This window comes from Rhinatrema bivittatum, chromosome 3 (genome assembly GCF_901001135.1).
Source record: "Rhinatrema bivittatum chromosome 3, aRhiBiv1.1, whole genome shotgun sequence".
NCBI classification, from domain to species: Eukaryota; Metazoa; Chordata; class Amphibia; order Gymnophiona; family Rhinatrematidae; genus Rhinatrema; species Rhinatrema bivittatum.
In genome coordinates, this window is record NC_042617.1 from 221,313,189 (window position 1) to 221,328,220 (window position 15,032).

A 15,032-nucleotide genomic window follows, 5' to 3' on the forward strand; every position below is an offset into this window, starting at 1 on the left:
TGGTTAATCCATGCTGGCTTGGGTCCAGCAATCCACCAGATTTAAATAGTTCACTATCCTTTTCTTCAGTAACGTCTCCATCAAGTTTTCCACCACCGCTGAGAGGCTAATCAGCCTGTAGTTTCCAGTCTCCTCTCTGCTAAAACTTGTGAAGCGGGACCATCACTGCTCTTCTCCAATCCCACAGTACCACTCCTGTTTCTAGGGATCAATTTCCTGCTGTACCAGGTTGATGCTCTCTGGTCATGAGACCTTCCTCCTCCAAGGCAGCACCAGGGCTGCCAGACTGGAGTTGGGACTTAGCTACTATGTCTCTGAAGGTCTCATCTATATACCTCCTATGTCTGCCTTAGCTCCTTCTGGTCTGCCACTTTATTCTCCAGAGATTGGACTTTCTGAGAGAACGGAGCTCTTTGCACCAGGTGCACACGTACAACTTCTCACCAATGCAAAAGACTGGGAGGCCCCTCTCACCAATGCAAAAGACTGGGAGGCCCCTCTCTTTCTGCTAGACTGCTGCCTTCATCTTAAATTTGTTGAGTTCCTAGTTAAGTTTAGGTTGCTATGGGAGTAGGAATGTGTACAATTGGGGTTCTTTAAATGTATTAGTGTATTCACTATTTATCTGGTAGTGATCTACAAGGGAATGATTAAACTCCTGATAAGGTGAGGGGAATTTCAGAGTTGAAATTAAAAGGATTACTACTTTTTTTTTTTTTTTTTTTGGTGTGAAAGTGTCACCTGCCTATAAATTAAAGGATAAGCTAGGGTTGAGTTGGAGAGGGGTGGAGGGAGGGAAATACAAATACACAAACTCCTGGTTTTTGCCTGCCCTCTGACTAGCCTATTTAATACAGGCACACAAACACACTAAATAATATACCCCAATAGTTTACTTTTCTTCAAAACTTAAGTTCTAAAAATTTCCCCAAGCAGTAATTACCAATTCTTTTCTGCCACCAGCAAGGTGATCCTCTGTCTACCCCATTCCCATCTACCGTTTTGACTACGAGCAACTGTCCTTCTCCAGGGTCTACACCAAACTGAAGTATTTGTTCAATATTTCTGCCATTTCTTCGTCTCTCTACACATCGTTCCTTGTCATCTTTCACTATATCGCTTCGGATCTTCCTTCTTTCTCTAATATACTGTATCTGAAAAATGTTTTGGTACTTTGCTTAACCTCTTTGGCAAACTTTTTCTTCTGCTTCCCTTTTTTGCTTTCCTGATTTTTCTTTGTGTATTTCAGTTTCACCAGGTATTCTTCCATGTTCCTCTTTTTGGGAACCTTTTATACTTATTGAATGCATGTTCTTGCCTTATTTTTTCAACCACTTCCTTTGAGAACCAGATCTGTTTCTTTTTCCTCTTTCTTTTGTTTACTTTTCTAACATATAGATTTGTTGCCTTTGTAATAGATCCTTTCAGTTTTTCCCACTGTTCCATCTCATCCATTTTTTCCCAGGCTTCCAGTTCTTCCTCTAGGAGCATTCCCATTTTGACAGGCTTCCAGTTCTTCCTCTAGGAGCATTCCCATTTTGGAAAAGTCTGTATTTGTGAAATTCAAAACTCTGGTCTTGGTATCTTTTCTGTATCCTGTTTGATATCAAATATACCATTTGGTGGTCACTAGTGCTCAGGTGGGCACCTACGTGGACATTTCAGACATTATCAACATTTGAGGGCACCAGGTCAAGTATCGCACCCTCCCTCATGGGTTCCATTACCATTTATTTTAACAGAGCGCCTTGAAAAGCATCCACTATCTCTCTCTACTTGAGATTATCAATGATCAACATATTCCTTGACATGCACTTATTCCGAGTTTATCTAATTCACTGAAAGTTAGGTTTGTTCTTTTTTTCTTTCTTTTTTTTTTTCAAACCCAGAAAAGCAGTCTAGATTGCACATCTTTTTTGGTTTCAGTTAAAATTTGCCCCCCTCCTAAAAACCAAGGCACACAATTAAGCAATTATGCAAAACTTCAATACAAGGCTCAAATATATATAAAATAGTAAAAGTTCACTTAGCAAATTCAGGCAGCCTTGTGAATCTAGGAATACCTACAGTCAGAAGACTGCAGGTAACACTGACCCACTGTGAGTTAAAAGTGCCCCCCTAACAGTGGGATATATAGAAAGTATCAGATTGGCCCTTTAAGTGACCCTCCCTCTCCCTCTCCCCCCAGTCACATATGCACGGTAGGGATATTTTAAATGGTACATGCATACTTGCACACATAATATAAAATTGAGTGAGTGTATTTTTGCTCACATGCCTAATATGGGGCAGATTTTCAAAGGGTTACGTGCATAACCCCCGAAAAGCTGCCTCTGCGCGCGCCGGGCCTATCTTGCATAGGCTCGGCGGTGTGCACAAGCCCAGGGACACGCGTATGTCCCGAGGCTTGCAAAAATGGGCGGGGTGTGGGCAGTCCAGGGTGTGGCCTGAGCCTCCAGGCACAGCGGCCATTTGCTGATGTGCCCGGGATCGCGGGCCGGCCGTTGGCCAATGCGCGTAAGATACGCCTGCCAGGAGGCAGGCGTAACTTCTTCAACAAAGGTAAGGGGGGGTTCTAGGTAGGGCTGGGGGGCGGGTTAGGGAGGGGATGGTGCGGGGGAGGGGGCAGAGGGAATGGAAGCAGGCTGCGCAGCTTGGCGCGCACAAGTTGCACAATTGTGCACCCCCTTGCATGCGCCGACCCTGGATTTTATAACATGCGCGCGGCTGCATGCGCATGTTATAAAATCGGGCGTAGATTTGTTCGCACTGGGTTGCGCCAACAAATCTGCACCCACATGCACGTTTTAAAATCTGCCCCATGTGCATTTATGGGTGTACCTTTCAAAATTTACTTGTGAGGTTGGCATTTTTTTTTTCTTTTTAGCCCTTAATGCTAATCCATGCATGACATGGCCCACATTTCAGCATAATATCCAGTTCCCTGTATGTACCAGGATCAGTCCAGACAGCTGGGTTATGCCTCTCCTCCAGCAGATGGAGTCAGAGAGAAAACTGAAAGCACCCCCTAGATATACTAGTGTGCCACCTGCGATCCCTCAGTATATTCTCTGACTCCAGCAGATTGAGAGGCATAACCCTGCGGTCCTGCCCTGGTCAGTGTGTTCGTACTGGGGGAAAAGAAAAACAAAACATTTTATTAGGGGGACAGATCATTTGGTTTTCTTCTCTCTGTCCTGTCTGTGGTGTGTTTGGTTGTGCGCAGCGCGGTTTGGGCTCAGTGTGGGGCAGGCACATAGGGACCTACCCTATGAACGTTCCCGGGCTAGACGGTCCTTGAGGCTGGGGGAGAGCTTACCGGTGGGCCGGTCACCCTCCCCCCCCCCCCCCCCCAATTCCAGGGGTCCCAACCCTGAAGGGGGTTTAAAAAAAAAAAAAAAGGAACTTTTGAATTGAGACACTTCAGTCCTGTTGGCAACAGGCAGTGGGCTTGTTCCTTCCACCCCGGCCTGCCAGAGCCTCTGCGGACCCCGGAGAGGGTGGCTTAGTCACCCGGCGCACTGGGCTGGTGAGGGGTTAGCACTCACCTCGGTTTTGGCGCCTTTTTTCTTCAGGGCTCCATTTTCTGCCCGTGATGCCGCGATCTTCGGCCTGTGTGGCCTGAGCGGGGGCGCGACTCTCCAGGGAGGGCCTCTGTCCCCGATGTCTCCCCGGGGACGAGGGACCCTCCCGGGGGCCGAGTGCTGCCCGCAGCAATCTTTCCCTACCTCCTTCGCCGCGGCATCGCGGCGCTGCTAGCAGCCGCTCTTCTGCCCCTCCTCCATCGGGGAGGAGTGCGGCGGCCATCTTGGCCACGCGGCAGGCAGACTCGGAAGCATCGGAGGAAGAAACCTCCCCTCCCCCCTCCCCGGGCGAGCGAAATCTGTGGTCCCTGGCCGATTTGGGAAGCCCCGCCCCCCTCCTCCTTCAGGGGCCGTTGCCAGGAATTTAAAACGATCGGTGCCTTTTTCTTCCGACTTTGTGCTCCTGATGCACAAGGCGTTTTTACAGGCTGAATCTGGTTGGGAAGCAGAGGTCCCTTCTCCCCCCAAGATCCCTAAACCTACCTTGCCCCAGGGGAATCCGTCAGGCGTGGGGTCCTCCGGGGCCAGTGTCTCCCGCCCGCGGGGGGGGGGGCTGAGGGCGCAGGGGACGTGGAACCGGTTCTGAGTCCACAGGAGCCTTCGGATTTGCTGGCAGCGGACGAACAGCTGTCCGTGGAGGGGGATGACCCCCAGGTGCTGCGCTTATTTGGCAAAGAGGAGTTAAGCTCTCTTATCCTCCATGTCTTGCAAGAGCTTGAGCTGACGGCGCCCCCCCAGGACGCTGATACTTCTACGGGGGATATCGCCATGGCGGGGATTCGGGCCCCTCCTCAGACCTTCCCATTCCATCACAAGGTGTTACAGATCGTTTCCAAGGAGTGGGAGCTGCCAGAGTCTTCTCTGAGGGTCACTCGAGCTATGGAAAAGCTATATCCCTTGCCTAAGGATGCCTTGGAACTCCTAAAGACACCGGCGGTGGATTCGGCTGTCACGGCGGTGGTTAAACATACGACTATCCCTGTTACAGGTGGGATAGCTTTGAAAGATCTCCAGGACCGTAAGCTGGAGATCTTACTGAAGCGTATTTTTGAGGTGGCGGCCCTAGGTGTCCGGGCAGCAGCGTGCAGCAGCCTCGTGCAGCGGGCCAACCTGCGATGGGTCCAGCAGTTGCTGACCACGCAGGAGCTTCCTCCGGGTGAGGCTGAGCAGGCAAATTGTGTGGAGGCTGCGGTCGCTTATACCGCGGATGCTTTATATGATTTGTTGCGTACTTCGGCTCGCATCATGTCATCGGCTGTTTCGGCTCGGAGGTTGCTCTGGCTCCGTCGTTGGTCGGCGGATGCCACCTCTAAGGCAAGATTAGGCTCCTTTCTCTTTAAGGGCAAGTTGCTTTTTGGAGAGGAGCTGGATCAGCTTAAGGACCTGGGCGACAACAAGGTATATAAGTTGCCGGAGGATAAGCCGCGTCAATCACGGGCGTTTGGGAATGCTAGGGCTCGTTTTCGGGGTCAACGGCGTTTCCGTGCGGGACGAGGTGGTACCTTTCCCCAGAGACAACAGGCCACGAGAACCCAGCCCTGGTCTCCTTCCTTTCGGGGCAGGAGGCCTCAACGTGGAGGCTCCTCACAAAGTTTCGCTGCCATTAAGCCCGCGCAATGAAGGTGCGCAGGCCCATTCCTCCGTTCCCGTTATCGGAGGTCGGCTGTCCCGGTTTTGGGAGGAATGGGTCAAAATAACTTCGGATCAATGGGTCCTCGACGTGGTCCGGTACGGCTACGAGTTGGATTTTGCACGTCCCCTCCGGGATCTCTTTCTGGTGTCGCCGTGCGGTCCGATAGAAAAGAGGCTGGCTATAGCTCAAACGCTCGATCACCTACAGGCTCTGGGGGCGGTGACTCCGGTCCCGCCGGACCAGCTTCGGACGGGTCGGTATTCCATTTATTTTCTGGTTCCCAAAAAGGAGGGCACCTTCCAACCGATCCTGGATCTCAAAGGCGTGAACAAGGCCTTACGAGTGCCTCGCTTTCGGATGAAGACTCTACGGTTTGTTATTGCGGCCGTCCACAAGGGAGAATATTTGGCTTCTTTGGACTTGACGGAGGCTTATCTCCACATTGGTATCCGAGAGCGTCATCAAAGGTTCCTACGCTTCATGGTGCTAGGGTCCCACTATCAGTTTTGTGCCCTCCCTTTCGGCCTGGCCACCGCGCCGCGAGTGTTCACCAAGGTGCTCGTCGTGGTCGCGGCTTCTCTTCGTCGGCAGGGAGTACTCGTGCACCCTTACCTCGACGATTGGCTCATCCGGGCGAAGTCGCATGCGGCTTGCAAACGGGCAGTTTCCCTGGTAGTGCGTCAACTTCAGTCGTTGGGTTGGGTAGTCAACTTCACGAAGAGCAGACTCGAGCCGACCCAACAACTGGAGTTTTTGGGCGCGCGATTCGATACCTTGGTGGGCAAGGTTTTTCTTCCTCATCAGCGCATGCTCAATCTCATGACACTGGTACGGCGCCTGCTGGCTCTCACGATTCCCACGGTGTGGGATCATTTACAGCTCATTGGGCATATGGTATCTACTATGGAGATGGTGCAATGGGCTTTTGCGCATATGCGGCCCTCACAGAGATCTCTGCTATCTCGTTGGGATCCCAGATCAGAGGATTTTGGTCTGGAGCTCCCTCTACTGGAGGAGGCCCGATCCAGTCTCGCCTGGTGGCTCAATCCGGACAACCTGCTCCAAGGAGTGACCCTGGAACCCCCATCTTGGACGGTGGTGACAACGGATGCCAGTCTTTCCGGCTGGGGGGCGGTCTGCCAATCCCGAGCTGTTCAGGGACGGCGCGCCAGTCCACTTGGTCCATCAACCGCTTGGAAACCAGGGCGGTACGTCTGGCCTTGCGTCGCCTACTTCCCATGGTAAGCGGCCGGTCGGTACGGATTCTGTCGGACAACGCGACCACAGTGGCGTACATAAATCGACAAGGAGGCACGAAAAGTCGTGCGGTGGCGACAGAGGCCGCGTTGTTGATGGCCTGGGCGGAACGCCACGTGTCGCGGCTAGCGGCCTCCCACATTGCCGGCGTAGACAACGTTCAGGCGGACTACCTCAGTCGACGACATCTGGATCCCGGAGAATGGGAGCTTTCCCCGGAGGCGATGGGTCTCATCACTCGGCGGTGGGGGACTCCGCACTTGGATCTCATGGCGACTCGGATAAATGCGAAGGCGGCGCGTTTCTTCAGTCGAAGAAGAGAGCACGCGTCTGAGGGGGTGGATGCACTGGTACTTCCGTGGCCCCGTCGCATTCTTCTGTACGTGTTTCCACCGTGGCCCCTGGTGGGGAAGGTGTTACGACGCATAGAGTCCCATCAAGGTCCGGTGATTCTCGTGGCTCCAGAATGGCCGCGTCGTCCGTGGTTCGCGGATCTCGTCAACCTGGCGGTGGACGGCCCTCTACGGTTAGGTCATCTTCCCAATCTCCTGCGTCAGGGTCCGGTAGTTTTCGAACTGGCGGATCGCTTTTGTCTGGCGGCTTGGCTTATGAGCGGAAGCAGTTGAGGAAGAGAGGTTATTCGGATGCGGTGGTGTCTACCCTGCTTCGAGTGCGTCGGTCTTCTACTACGCTCGCTTATGCTAGGGTTTGGAAGGTTTTCCATGATTGGTGCGCTGGTTTGGGTATTACGCCTAAGCGTTCGACCGTTCCTCAGATCCTCATGTTCTTACAGGGGGGCCTGACGAAGGGTTTGGCGTATAATTCGCTTCGTGTTCAGGTGGCGGCTCTGGGATGCTTGAGAGGTCAGCTGGAAGGGTCCTCCCTTGCGTGTCACCCAGATGTCGCTCTGTTCTTGCGAGGAGTTAGGAACTTGTGTCCTCCTCTTAGGCTTCCCTGTCCTTCCTGGAACTTGAACTTGGTACTCCGTGGTTTGTGTGCGGCTCCGTTTGAGCCTATTCATTCGGCTTCGTTGAAGGATCTGACCCTCAAGGCGGTTTTTCTTGTGGCTATCTCCTCGGCTCGGAGGGTGTCGGAGCTTCAGGCTCTTTCTTGCAGAGAACCGTTCTTGCGTATTTCTGATTCGGGGTTTCCTTACGGACCGTGCCGTCCTTTCTTCCTAAGGTGGTCTCGGCGTTTCATGTCAACCAGACGGTTGAGCTACCCTCCTTTTCGGCGGAGGACTTGCGGTCTCCCCAAGGTAAGGACTTGCGGCGCCTGGACGTCCGGCGAATTCTCCTGCGCTATTTGGAGGTTACTAATGATTTTCGAAAGTCGGATCATCTCTTCGTGTTGTGGAATGGGCCCAAGAAGGGTCTTCAGGCATCTAAGGCTACGATTGCCCGATGGTTGAAGGGGGCCATTGCATCCACCTACATTGGCTGCGGTAAGCCTGTTCCGGATGGGCTTAAGGCTCATTCGTTGCGTGCTCAGGCGACTTCGTGGGCTGAGAATCGATTGGTCTCTTCCCAGGAGATATGTAGGGCGGCCACTTGGAAATCTTGGCATACGTTTGCCAGGCACTATCGCCTGGATGTCAGGGGTCCGTCCTCACAGTCGTTTGGTAGCAGCGTGATTCGAGCGGGACTCTCAGGGTCCCACCCCAGTTGAGGCGGCTTGGGTACATCCCAGCTGTCTGGACTGATCCTGGTATGTACAGGGAAAGGAAAATTAGGTTCTTACCTTTGCTAATTTTCGTTCCTGTAGTACCATGGATCAGTCCAGACGCCCGCCCACGGTGTTCTGGGAGTCCGCTCGTGTTCTTATATTTCCAGGTGGTTTTCCACACCAAGGATGAAGTGTTTGTTCTTCACTGTATGGTTGTCAGTGTTTTCTGTTGACGTTACAACTTGCTGTTCTGTTTGTTTGTCTATGTTCACGGAGGTTACTATTTGATCTGACCTCGAGTTTGCACTACAATCCGTTCAGTTATGGAAATTTATTGGGGGTGGCATTTGCGATGGTTAGTTTTTTACTTCTGCTTTGATATCGCATATACTGAGGGATCGCAGGTGGCACACTAGTATATCTAGGGGGTGCTTTCAGTTTTCTCTCTGACTCCATCTGCTGGAGGGGAGGCATAACCCAGCTGTCTGGACTGATCCATGGTACTACAGGAACGAAAATTAGCAAAGGTAAGAACCTAATTTTCCTTTGTTATTCATTCCACAGTACTCTGTACTTAAAAAATTATTTTAAGCTTTGTCGGGTTGTTTGTTCTTTCAATGGATGCTGTTTTAAATGCGATAGAAAATTTAACAAAAAAAAACACCATGATATTAGTATTCAGCCAGTATAACAAAAGAGCAGTTACTAATTTGCTGTGATATAGTTTGCCTATATGAGTGTCTGCTTCAGTATTCATAGATAATGATCTTATAATTAGTACTTCTGTTCATAGGTGTTTATAAATTTGTAAAATTTATGTGTTTTCCCTGCTAATTGGGGGTTCTTTGTAGGGATGCGAATCGGGCTTCGGACGATTGAAAATATCGTATGATATTTTCAAAATCGTCAGAAATTGGGGGCTCCCCCAAAACGATAGGAAAACCCCACGATATTGTTCAAGGGGGTTCTCTTATCGTTTTGGGGGAGGGTGGGAAAAACGGCACACAAAAATAACCCCTAAACCCACCCCGACCCCCCCCCCCCCCCCAAAAAAAAACTTTTTACAGGTACCTGGTGGTCCAGTGGGGGTCCCGGGAGCGATCTCCCAGGCCGTCGGCTGCCACTAATCAAAATGGTGCCAATGGCCCTTTGCCCTTGCCATGTGACAGGGTATCCGTGCCATTGACCGGCCCCTGTCACATGGTAGGAGCACTGGATGGAGATGGCGCCAGCCATCCAGTGCTCCCTCCATGTGACAGGGGCCGGCCAATGAAAGGTGGAAAGGATCAATGTGTGGAGGGAGACAAAGAAATGGCAGAAATATTAAATGAATACTTCAGTTCTGTGTTCACTAAAGAGGATCCTGGAGAAGGACAGTCGCTAGTTAACAAGAAACTGGAGGGGAGTGGAGTAGATGTAACTCCATGTACAGTAGAGAATGTATGGGAAGAGCTGGGGAAACTGAAAGTGGACAAAGCCATGGGGCCTGATGAGATTCATCCCAGGATACTGAGGGAGCTCAGAGATGTGCTGGTGGGTCCATTGTGTTCAATAGATCCCTAGAAATGGGAGTGGTGCCGAGTGATTGGAGAAGAGCGGTGGTGGTCCCGCTTCACGAAAGTGGGAACAGAGAAGAGGCTGGTAACTACAGACCAGTTAGCCTCACTTCGATGGTGGGAAAAGTAATGGAGTCACTGTTGAAAGAGAGAATAGTGAACTATCTAGTCGGGAGAATTGCTGGACCAGAGGCAGCATGGATTCACCAGGGGAAGATCCTGTCAGACAAACCTGATTGACTTTTTTGACTGGGTAACCAAGGAATTGGATCAAGGAAGAGCGCTCGATGTCATCTACTTGGATTTCAGCAAAGCTTTTGATACGGTCCCGCATAGGAGACTGGTGAATAAAATGAGAAGCTTAGTGAGTGCCGAGGTGGTGGCCTGGATTGCAAACTGGTTGACAGACAGAAGACAATGTGTGATGGTAAATGGAACTCTCTCTGAAGAGAGAGCGGTTTTAAGCGGTGTACCGCAAGGATCGGTGTTGGGACCGGTCCTGTTCAATATCTTTGTGAGCGACATTGCGGACGGGATAGAAGGTAAGGTTTGTCTTTTTGCGGATGACACTAAGATCTGCAACAGAGTGGACACGCCGGAAGGAGTGGAGAGAATGAGACGGGATTTAAGGAAGCTGGAAGAGTGGTCGAAGATATGGCAGCTGAGATTCAATGCCAAGAAGTGCAGAGTCATGCACATGGGGAGTGGAAATCGGAATGAACTGTATTCGATGGGGGGAGAAAGGCTGATGTGCACGGAGCAGGAGAGAGACCTTGGGGTGATAGTGTCTAATGATCTGAAGTCTGCGAAACAATGAGACAAGGCAATAGCTAAAGCCAGAAGAATGCTGGGCTGCATAGAGAGCGGAATATAGAGTAAGAAAAGGGAAGTGATTATCCCCTTGTACAGGTCCTTGGTGTGGCCTCACCTGGAATACTGTGTTCAGTTCTGGAGACTGTATCTCCAAAGAGACAGAGACAAGATGGAGGCGGTCCAGAGAAGGGCAACCAAAAAGGTGGAGGGTCTTCATCAAATGACTTATGAGGAGAGATTGAAGAATCTAAATATGTACACCCTGGAGGAAAGGAGGAGCAGAGGTGATATGATACAGACTTTCAGATACTTGAAAGGTTATAATGATCCAAAGACAACGACAAACCTTTTCCGTCGGGGAAAAAAATCAACAGAACCAGAGGTCACGATTTGAAGCTCCAGGGAGGAAGACTCAGAACCAATGTCAGGAAGTATTTCTTCACAGAGAGGGTGGTGGATGCCTGGAATGCCCTTCCGGAGGAAGTGGTGAAGACCAGAACTGTGAAGGTCTTCAAAGGGGCGTGGGATAAACTGTGGATCCATAAAGTCTAGAGGATGTGAATGAAGAGTGGGTGGCTCGTGGAAATGATGGCTACTACCTGGAGATAATATCCTTATTCAATAAACATGCACACAGTTAATGCGACTCCAACATTGCTCTAAGCTTCAACGGCAAGAGGAAATGTGGAAAAAAGAATTTGCATTCACAATAAAAGCTGGGAGTAGCTTGCTTGTTACGGCAGTTACTACCCCAAACCACTTTCAATGCATATCCAGCATAGCTCTCTGCTTTAACGGCAGGGGAGAAAGATCGATACTTCACGCATATCCAGCATAGCTCTCTGCTTCAATGGCAGGGGGAATGAAGAAAAGTGGATCTATATACAGACAACCAACAAGGACTGAATTACATAGTCTGGGTAAACAAATAAGCATGGGTGTAGCTTGCTTATTGCGGCGGTTACTACCCCTAACTAATTAATAGATATTTCACTTAGATGCAGTTCCAACACTGCTCTCTACATTAATGGTGGGGGTGGAAGGGAAATAGAACCGAAAGGTTACTAAGAGCCAAGAAAAACAGATAAGTATGAGAGAAAAAAAAAGTGCGAAGCTTGCTGGGCAGGCTGGATGGGCCGTTTGGTCTTCTTCTGCCATCATTTCTATGTTTGATAGGAAGCCCTAACCTTTATTGGGGCAAACTGGGAAAATGGGTATTTGCATTGACACGTGTGCCTAGCAAAATCCTCCCACTTATTCGGTAAAGGCGGCATTTGCGCATATATACGCGGGTCCAAATACAATTGCATGCACGTCTTTGTGCGTACTGCCGATGTTATAACATACACATATATATATGCGCATATGATATAAAATGGCTGTGTCCACTGGCGCGAGCCGGCATACATGCGTACGTATACATCCGTGTGACTTTTTGAAAGCTACAATCCCTGTGTTCATAGAGTAAAATTGAAGGATCCCATTCTTAGTGAAACCCTTAGCAGGATGTTTAGTTGCAATGACCCACAAACCTATTTAAATTTTCTTCATGGGCTCTTCTGGCTAGCATGTTACTCCCATGCTTGACTCTTAAACCCTGGGGGGGGGATTCTTTTCATGGGGGGAAGCTTTCGCTTATGGCCCAGACAATGTAGTGCTGCTCCCAGTGTGTGTGTAGACTGAAGGTAAGAGGCTATGAGAAATCAAATGGAGCCAGGATCTTGGTGTTTAGTTAAACTTCACTGATTGGCAATCATAAATTAAGGTCTATTTGTCAATGTTGACATTACATCTTACTGCTCATACAAGTGTAGTTCTAGGTGGGTAGGTATCCTTTAATCAGATCTCTGGGTAGAGCGCCATAATGATTTTAAGCACACATGCTCACCCAGCGGTTAACGGGCATCCTAGTGGAAGGGTCCCCAATTTCACAGCAAAAATCCCTCTACAGGACCCAGCCCATCTTGGTCCTATAGAGGGGGAGATCCAGTTGGAGTTTCCAGATCTTGTTCTTCCATTTTTACTTGTTTCTGGGGGGATTTCTCATAGGGAAAAGTTAAGTGGGATCAAGCTACCTCAACTCTGCATCCCATTGGGGAGGGGGGGCCAAAACTTCCCCACACTGTTCAGATCCAAAAAATACTTTTAAAGTTTAAACTGGATACATCTGCCCTCACTGTCTCTAAAAGCAGGATCCATCACTGGTCCTTCCCCAGCAGCGAATGGGCTCATGGGTCTTTGGTCCCCTGGTGAGAGCCCTTTCGCCCCAATAGGGTATCAGGTGTAAAAATCTATCTCTTCTGTAAATTAATAGAATTAACTTCTGGCAGGAAGTGCACGATGAGGTATTACTTTTAAATGAAACTCAATTTCGGTGAAGCTGGGAGGCTGCACCATCCTTGCTGTTCAAAGACTTCCTCAAACTGATCCCAAGTGTTCTAAAATGGCTGGGCTAAATAGTATTCAGGCATCCAGTCCAGACCCTCCAGGTGGGAGGGACTGAGGGGTATGGATGGCTCCTAGACATTGTGTTCTATAAAGGGCAGTGACATCTGGTGGCCAGTCCAAGGGTCTGCCACATTAGTAATTTTTCAGTGAAAAACTATTCAAAAAACACACCCAAAATATTTTATAGAGATTTCGCCAATTTTTAAAGATTGATTCAATTTTCCCATACAACAAATAATTTTAAAGGACCAGTGCTACATTTCCTGTCGATAGCAGGGCTGAATTAGCCATGCTGTATGGGAAGCGCTGCGATCCCGGGAAGGCGGAGTTTCTCTTAGTTAATCACAGAGTTTTGAACTCTGTGCGTCTGCACGGTCGTCTTCCCGCGCGGTTCTCTCAACTCTTCAGTTTCTTTTTTTCCGCGAGCCGTTCGCACGCGGGCTTTTTTCTCTTACTGGATATTTTTCGATTTTTTTCGCGGGTTTTTTTTTTTTTCTCAAGAATTCACATCTCAGATGGCTCCGAAGCCATCTGGATTTAAATATTGTCAATGTGGCAAAATTATGTCCATCACGGATGGACATAATTATTGCTACATTTGCCTAGGCCCCGATCACTATCAAAAATTGTGCCGGGACTGTGGCAGGATGTCGCCGAGGGCCCAGCGGCACCGGGCCGCAAAGATGGTAAGGCTCCACATCAGATCTTCGGCCCCACCATCCTCCATCCATTCCTCGCCGGGACCGGCGAAATCGGGTAAGATACACCCGACAAGGGCGTCCTCGCTGGGACGAGCAGGACTTGAACAACCCGAAAAACTAAGGCCAGGGTCTCACACACCCTCAGAACCTCGTCCAAAAGCCGGGGATCTGGCGGGTGAGCCACGGCGCAAAGTATCGGAGAGTACTTTTTTGAAAACTGCGCCATCTGCGTCGAAATCGCATCATGACACTTCAAGAATGAAGCACGGATACGGCGCGTCTACGGCGCATTGCAATCATGAAGCATCCTCGACGCATCATTCGAGGCACAGAGCACCTTCGATGCAAGGAACAGCTTCGGCGCACAGAGCAGATACAGCACGAAGCCCATTCCACAACGCACCTACGGAGCATATATTGATTAGGGATGCTCCAACAACACACAGTGCCAAAACAATGCATTTACAATCACTAAGTGTATCAGACAAGCATCAACAGAAGTCTTCAGAATCAAGAAGTTCTTCAAAAATGTCCTCAACTTCTGAAATTGATATTCAAGGCCTCTCAACATCAGGATCTTCTCCTAGTGGTAGCTCCTTGGTGAGTCTCTCATCACTTTCCAGAGAGAAGAGACGTTCTCCTTCATTACAAATACCATTAACAAAACGTATTCAACCTTCACCGGTTATACCGCCTCAAAGTCAACCTCAGGGACAGGTACCAAAAGATATTTTGCTTGCGGCAATTCCAACAAGAATCTCAAAGCAAAAGATTCACATTCCTCCACAAGGTACTTTGGCTGCATCAACTATGACGAAAATCTCAGATATTCTCTCCTCTTTTTTCCAAGAATTGGAAAAAACAAAGGAATTACCACCACAGCGTTCTCCAGAAGATTCTCCTGAACCGCCTACAGGGTTAGAACCTCTAAAACCAGCAAAAGACGATACCCCAACTCAACCCATCAGCCTAGGTTCTCCGGAATCAGTTTATTCTGAAACTTCCTCAACAAGTATGCCATCTGACCCTCAGGAAGGTTTAGCTGAACCATATTCTCCTCCGGAGGACCTGACTTATTCGAAATTTGTTGAGAAAGTAGGCAGTCAAGTAGAAACGGGAAGAATTTCTGACCCAAGAGCTGAAATGCTCGGTATCTTAAAGATCTTCGAATCTCATCCCGAGCCCACCGCTCTCCCACCTCATTCGGTATTAGAAAACCTACTCTTCAAAATTTGGAAGACTCCTTTCTCATCACCGGCTACTTCTAGAAAAATTAATATCAAATATAAGATGCGTAATTCAACGATTTACGAATCTGCCCAACTACCGCACCAATCAATAGTGGTAGAATCAGCCTTGTCCAAGGCAAAACGAA

General features: G+C 49.4%; 1 protein-coding gene across 2 annotated transcripts in view; it reads left to right on the plus strand.

Moving 5' to 3' along the window:
- TCTE3 (t-complex-associated-testis-expressed 3) overlaps positions 1 to 15,032 on the plus strand; it is a 231,029-nt gene that overhangs the window by 61,047 nt on the left and 154,950 nt on the right. The gene's annotated exons all lie outside the window — the stretch shown is intronic.